Source organism: Vulpes vulpes, chromosome 4 (assembly GCF_048418805.1).
Source record: "Vulpes vulpes isolate BD-2025 chromosome 4, VulVul3, whole genome shotgun sequence".
In the NCBI taxonomy this organism is placed as follows: Eukaryota; Metazoa; Chordata; class Mammalia; order Carnivora; family Canidae; genus Vulpes; species Vulpes vulpes.
Genome location: NC_132783.1, coordinates 7,936,670 through 7,944,454, shown reverse-complemented (window position 1 = coordinate 7,944,454; position 7,785 = coordinate 7,936,670). Strand labels below are relative to the sequence as shown.

The following is a 7,785-nucleotide window of genomic DNA, read 5'->3' as shown; positions in this document are numbered from 1 at the left end:
AGTGATGGGCTCTAAGGAGGGCATGTGATGTGATGAGCACTGGGTGTTATACTCTATGCTGGCAAATTGAATTTAAATTAAAAAATAAAAAAAATGAATAAAATCTTATGCATCATGTTTCATAACTCTACTACTATATAATTAAGAGATATTAAATGATTAGCTAATAACTTCATGAAACATTTAATTATATTAGCATGACTGACAGGGATTCAAAATAAAATTAATCAAAAATCTCTAGGACTCTACTGTCTAATCAGTGTATCAGACACAATGTTGGGTCAGAGGCAGATGATGAACAAGGAAATGAGAGTCCTGGAGGCATCCCACTGCCTAGTACTTACCCTTTGTTTCCAAGGAAAAGGAAAGAAATATAGAGATCAGGAACTGGAAAGACCTGTTAGGTAGGAGGGGCACTCTGAGGATTTGGGAGACAGACTTTCTACCAACTGGAGTAGAATTTTAATATTTTAATAAATGATGTGCCCATACAAAAAGCATGCTGAGTCTTTATCAGCCTGGTTATAGGTGTTCCTCACAGTCCAGGGGCGGTAGGGGGTGGGGGGATGTTGCAGTCAAGTAGGGCCTGGGTAGTCAGTTGCCTCATCTGCCTGGCACCCATGTAGTGGTCTCCTCTTAGCACAGGTAGCCTAGATCAGGTGACCTCGTTGAGCCATAGTAACCTTAATTTTCTATGTCTCTCTTAATGCCATACTCTGTGAAGAACTTCTCTAAGTCAAAGTAGTGATGTGTCGTCCGCTACTTTATGCAATCATTACTGTTCTAGCTAAATGAAGTAATATGTCTTATATTTATCTGTATTTGTAGTATCTGGGTTACTGTTATTAACCAGAATATAGCCAGGTGAGGCAAGAAACTTAGGTTGTAAATTTTGTTTCCATAAGGTACTATAAAATTTCTTTAAAACTATAAATTGCCTAGAGGTCCTGGGTGGCTGGGTAGGTTGAGTAACCCACGCTTGGTTTAGGATCAGGTCATAATCAGGATGGAGAGACTGAGCCCTGGGGCAGGCTCGTGCCCAGCGGGAGTCTGCTGAAGATTCTCGCTCTTCCTCTGCCCTCTCCCCGCCACTGTGGTGTCTGCACACACTTTCTCTCTCTCTCTCTGTCTCTCTCTCTCTCTCATATAAATAAGTCTAAGAAAAAAAAAAGAAAGAAAGAAAGTATACATTGCCTCCTCAATAAAAGAATGGGATTGCAAGAGATGCATTCATCCAACTAACAATTATGCGTAGAGTTTTTGCTAATCTTCAATATATCCTTATACCTGAAATCAGAAACTTACATGTTTGAAAAACAGGGCTGATTGTAAAAGAAGCATTTGAAGAAAGTTTTCAAAATCTTATGTTAAAAAAAAAAAAACTCTTTAGGTGAGGTGGATTGTTCTTTGACTAATAATCAAGGAGCGCAGGTGCTGGAGTCAAGCACACCTCAGGTTTGAATTTAAGTTTTAGCATGCCCCCAGAGCAAATCATTTCATGTATCTAATTTTCAACTTTATTAGAAATGAATTAGATTAAAACAGTCTATACTGGCCATTGTCTGGGCCAAGCACTGTGGCATCACCTGGCGCCATACTGCAAGACAATCTGGCTCAGGCTCCCCAGGCCAGCTCCATTATGATTACCTTCTTTTCTGTCCCCCAGAGTTGGGAGGCCATCGGGGCTGCACACACTGTAGTGATGGCAGCCGGGACAGCCTCTGCTGGGGTGTGAGTTTAGAGGTCTGCGTGCAGGGGTTCAGCCCTGGAACCCCCTCTCATAAAGCAATGCATGGTGCAACATTGAGGAGAGACCATCATGGCTGCAGCGAAGCTGTAGAACCCACTGCTCAGCTGGAGAACAAGGCCACAGTGTTCTGATGGCACCACCTTTCTGGGTCAGTAATGGACAAACATACACAGCACATATTCCAGTCACTTAGTACATCAGAGTCACGACTTACAGTTTCCAGTTTGCAGGCATATTTTCATACTTCCGATTTTGGAAGAAACAGTTGAAGAGAGAGAGGAACGTCTGTGAAAATTGTAATAGGTGATTAGCTGCCACTTGCCCTAGGTGTCTTCTGGGAGGAACTAATCTATTTGTGGTGCTAAAGCAAGGTCACTAGATTTAAGAAACAAAAAATAAATAAATAAATAAATAAAATAATTAAAATAAAATAAAATAAAATAAAATAAAATAAATAAAATAATAAAATAAAATAAAATAAAATAAAATAAAATAAATAAAATAAATAAAATAAAATAAAATAAAATAAAATAAAATAAAATAAATAAAAAAGAAAGCAAAATGGACCTTGTTCAATAAGCTGCCATAGCCAAACTGGAAGCAATTGCCTGAGAGTGAATTCTTTTGGAAAAAGATCGCATCAGGTCACTGTGAACATTTCTTTTAATCTATGCCTTACAAAGGCCTAACCTCCAGGAGTACGTTTTTTGTTGTTGTTTGTTTGTTTTGTTTTGTTTTGTTTTTTTAATAAATTTATTTTTTATTGGTGTTCAATTTACCAACATACAGAATAACACCCAGTGCTCATCCCGTCAAGTGCCCCCCTTATTCCCCTTCAACCATTCACCCCCACCCCCTGCCCTCCTCCCCTTCCACCACCCCTAGTTCGTTTCCCAGAGTTAGGAGTCTTCATGTTCTGTCTCCCTTTCTGATATTTCCCATACATTTCTTCTCCCTTCCCTTATATTCCTTTTCACTATTATTTATATTCCCCAAATGAATGAGAACATACACTGTTTGTCCTTCTCCGATTGACTTATTTCACTCAGCATAATACCCTCCAGTTCCATCCACATTGAAGCAAATGGGGGTTATTTGTCGTTTCTAATGGCTGAGGAATATTCCATTGTATACATAAACCACATCTTCTTTATCCATCATTTTTCGGTGGACACCGAGGCTCCTTCCACAGTTTGGCTATTGTGGACATTGCTGCTAGAAACATGGGGGTGCAGGTGTCCCGGCGTTTCATTGCATCTGTATCTTTGGGGTAAATCCCCATCAGTGCAATTGCTGGGTCGTAGGGCAGGTCTATTTTTAACTCTTTGAGGAACCCACTACCAACACCAAGGAAATACAAACGATTTTAAAAACATATTATGAACAGCTGTACGCCAATAAATTAGGCAATCTAAAAGAAATGGACGCATTCCTGGAAAGACACAAACTACCAAAACTGGAACAAGAAGAAATAGAAAACCTGAACAGGCCAATAACCAGGGAGGAAACTGAAGCAGTCATCAAAAACCTCCCAAGACACAAGAGTCCAGGGCCAGATGGCTTCCCAGGGGAATTCTATCAAACGTTTAAAGAAGAAACCATACCTATTCTACTAAAGCTGTTTGGAAAGATAGAAAGAGATGGAGTACTTCCAAATTTGTTCTATGAGGCCAGCATCACCTTAATTCCAAAACCAAAGACCCCTCCAAAAAGGAGAATTACCGACCAATATCCCTGATGAACATGGATGCAAAAATTCTCAACAAGATACTAGCCAATAGGATCCAACAGTACATTAAGAAAATTATTCACCATGACCAAGTGGGATTTATCTCCAGGAGTACGTTTGAGAGCAAATTCTGTTCGCAGTGGCATTAATTGTAAAATGAGGATTGTTAGATAAATCAATGAACTGAAAAAACATTTTTCGTGAAGTCAATCAGTTGATAAGTAGTGGCCATCCCCCTACGCAAACCATGGCCTGTTTTATTCTAACTGCACTATTGAGCGGATATTCAATTTTGAGTACCATGAGCAGCACTAGACTGAGTTTGGGATTCCAGGAGGACTACTGAAGAGTTTTTCAGGAAGATGACCTTTGTCCCATCTCCATATTAACTGTAGAAGTTCTGCAGGAGTTCATCAGGAGAAGCGACCTTAATATTCGGATGTCTTGAATATTTCAACAGTTACCCTGTATTTGCCAGTCAGGCCTTTAGCTGGAACTTTCTTCCTCCAAATTAGGGCAGACACTAACGTAGCTATGTTTGAATCCTCACAAAATGTCTTGTCAAAGCCAACAGCATCCAGGCAGGAGACTCTTCATCACAATAGAGTTATGAAGCTTTTCTTCACAATACAGGAAAAATCAAAAGATTTTTTTCAGATATGGCACAAGATTCTCTTCAATGCCGTGTGCAGTTAGCATCTCTTCATGGGTCCATATCCCCCATGTAAGGTCACAGGCTGATTATCAGAAGATTACTGAATACCGTCAATGGAATTGAAATAAAATATTTGGAAGTTGTGGGATTCCCCAGCAGTAATCAGATGTTAACTGTGTTCCCTCCACATGTTTTAAAGTCTATTCCAAATGAACTTTTCTCCTTTGTTAACTGCCTCACACACTTCACTTAATTCTTTGGGTAAAGTGCTTCACTGGGAAGAAGTGTGATAAAGATGGCATGGTAGGGGCAGCCCGGGTGGCTCAGCGGTTTAGCACTGCCTTCAGCCCAGGGCCTGATCCTGGAGACCCGGGATGGAGTCCCACGTTGGGCTCCCTGCATGGAGCCTGCTTGTGTCTCTGCCTCTCTCTCTCTGTGTCTCTCATGAATAATAATAATAAAAAAAGGAACTCAATAAATATTTATATATAAAAAAAAAGATGGCATGCTATACAAGGAGATGCATGACAAATTGCTGGAGTCCTGCTAACTTGGATCCAAGATGACAAACATTTTTGTAGAGGCTTTTTTATCCAACATGCAGCTCAAGTTTTCAATTCTTATGTTCAGTGCCACCTAGCTGCTCCAGATGGCACAGGAAATCTGACTGTCAATGGTGTGGCTTCTTATGAGGAAGAAGAAATAAGTAAACATCAAGAGGATGATGACAACCAGCTTTCAGATCAGCTGGGCGGGAGTCCTAGGAAGACTTGCTGCAGAACACTGGCAATGTACACATGGTCCAAAGAAACCCTGTGGAGCATATATTATCTATTCACAATTCCCAGGAAAACACATAAATTGTTTAAAGGTTTTAAACACCCCCACCTGGTACCCCAGCACGCTGAAACAAGTGAACAGAAAGTCATGATTGTTTCCCTTTGCTTCTACATTTGGAGCCCAGGCACTGTAGCATAGATGGCAGAGAAACTATAGAAAACATGGTATGAGAAATCATTTGACCCATTTCAATAAAAAACTTGTAATAACCACTTTTCAAATGTCTTTTGTAAACCATGATTGTTCACAAATTAATCTTTTAATGTTTAATGTATCAAATAACAAATCACAACTCCTATTTTAAAAAAAAACGCAAAACACTTTATGTAAATATAAAGCAGCCTATTTAGCTCAATTGTCGCAGTTCTCGGTACCTAGCTCTCACCAAATACTGTTTTATTGTAAAAATTGTGACTTTTATGGGGAAAGGATCACTCAGATCCATGCTGGAATCCTCCTGTCACTTTCGTTAGTTAAGAAAAGAACTAAATGTATGCATGGTAAATGAAAATATCTCAACTCTATGGTTGACCTAGAGATATAGGGCCTCGTTTTAAAAAGCTCTCTTCAATAGCCTTGAGTCTGCAAGTAGAGGCTGATTTAGCCTTCAAATGTGAATAGTTACATAAAAAATTAAACTAGCTAAACCAAACTGTATAAACTCTTAAAAGGAGATGTAATAGCTTAGAGTTATCACTTGACATATTTTATTACTTCTTTCCATTCCCAATAGGTAATTACTCCATTGTAATGTTAAAAATTCAGGCTTATAAATGCTGTTTATAAGACTATAAAGAGTTTTTTTTTTTTTCCTTTCTGTAATCTCTCTTCTTTGTCTTGGCAGCCAGTTCAGTCTCTCACCATGAAAAAGAGACAGACGTCAGCAATATGTGGTGAAACAAGATTTAAAAAATAGAATACTCTTTAAAATAAGAGAGTTTTAATGTTAATTACTCATAATTACTCAAACTTTTCATTGAAATTCATCCAATGAATTAAAGAATAGTTGGCTTGAAATTAGACAGTGTTTGAAAGTGTTCTATCTTGCAAAATATATGGTTATATGTATATATTGTGTAGATTAGATAGGCTATGCCCAAATTTTACCAATACCCTTTAGCTAAAAAGTGCTAAACTGATTTTCTCATTATAAATTTATACCTCGGTTGTCAGAAGTTTCTGTGATGCCCCTCTGCTGTCCTTCCCCACTGGGTTACATGAAATTAGCAAAATCAATTTGCCGAAACGTTGTGCTGATATTCTTCAAAGTCTTCAGGTTGGAGGGAAGTGGTCTCGGACATGTGAACACAGTCATCACATGGATTTTCAGCTCCAACGCTTACTAGGTATGTGAATTTGGATAAAATAAACTCTCTGAACCTCAATTCTACATTTTAAAAATAGAGAATAAATTTGCTGCATAAAGACCTTACATAGATTACATTAGTTGATGTCAATCCCTCTTACACAGAACCTGGTACCTAGGAGACACTGGATCATTCCTTCTCCTGTTCTATTGTTGAGGATACTAGTGAATAAATCTGTGTCTAAGGAGTAAGAGATTTAGGGGCTTGTAAGGGTGGATATTATTACTATTAGTTATATTCTGTTATAACAGTTAGATATATGTTAGTTATATTCTGGATGGCAATTGAAGGTACTAACCACAGGTATCAGCCACTTCTGATGTGTGACATGGGCAGGGTGCTTGGTTCACATATTTCGCTACACCATTTAATTTTATAGACAGTTAAATTTTGGTACCCATTTGCACTACCCAAATAAATAAGAGATTGATCTAAATTAGAATGCTAATTAATCCTATAATTGAGAAATATCCTTAGCTTAGATTTATTTAGGTTTCCAAATTAATATGAATTTGCTAGCTGAGTTAGCTCCCTCTAAGGATGTGTAATCCATTATGTAAGGGAGCAGCATTCTCCATTCTGGATAACTCTCAAAATTTCAGTATCTATTTCTATTTTTTTTTTAAATCAAGGATTAAAAAATATATTAACTCACCATAGAGTTACATAGCTTCTGGTGTATTATGACCCTTTCTATTCATTGCAGTCACACAATTCCATTTCCAAATCAGTATCTTAGAAGATGAGATTTGAAAGTCACCTTTATCTTTTCTGAAAAACACCAGCAATCTATGACTATGGATAGTTTATTTTGTGTATCAATAGCTTGCTCCTTCCTGTTGCTGCATAGCATTTCATTATGGATGTACCCCCATTTATTTATCCACTTCCCAGGTGAGGGGCATTTGGGTAGTTTCTAGCTTTAGTGATTTGAATAAAACTGTTATGTACACATATGTCTGGAATGATGCATAATTGCAGGTTTAACTTTATAAGAAACTACCACATTTTGCATAATGGCTGTATCATTTTGTACATTAACCAGTTATATGTGAGATTTCAAGTCTGAATTCTTTTCCAGCACATAGTACTGTCAGTTTTTCCTCCTCATTCTAATGGCTATTTAGTGGCATCTTAGTATGCTTGCAGTTTATTTCCCTAATGACTAATGACTTTGAGCATCTTTTTATATGCTTATTTGTCAGCTGTTTATCTTCCTTGGTGACCTTTCTTGTCAGATCTTCTGATAATTTTTTTTTTTTTGTTGAGTTTTGAGAGTTCTCTATATATTCTAGATACAAATTATTTATAAGATATATGATTTGCAAATAGGTACTTTCCAGTATGGTGGTTTGCCTTATAATTTTTCAACTATGCAATGGTGCAAAAGTGATTTGCATTCAGTGGAAACTGTATCTCAGATTTTGAACTTCAGTCTTTTCCA

At 37.7% G+C, this 7,785-nt stretch overlaps 1 pseudogene; it reads left to right on the top strand.

The window, feature by feature from the left end:
• The first annotated feature begins 273 nt into the window (after window positions 1-273).
• LOC112931620 (exportin-4-like) lies at window positions 274-5,144 on the top strand (annotated as a pseudogene).
• Window positions 5,145-7,785: the final 2,641 nt, after the last annotated feature.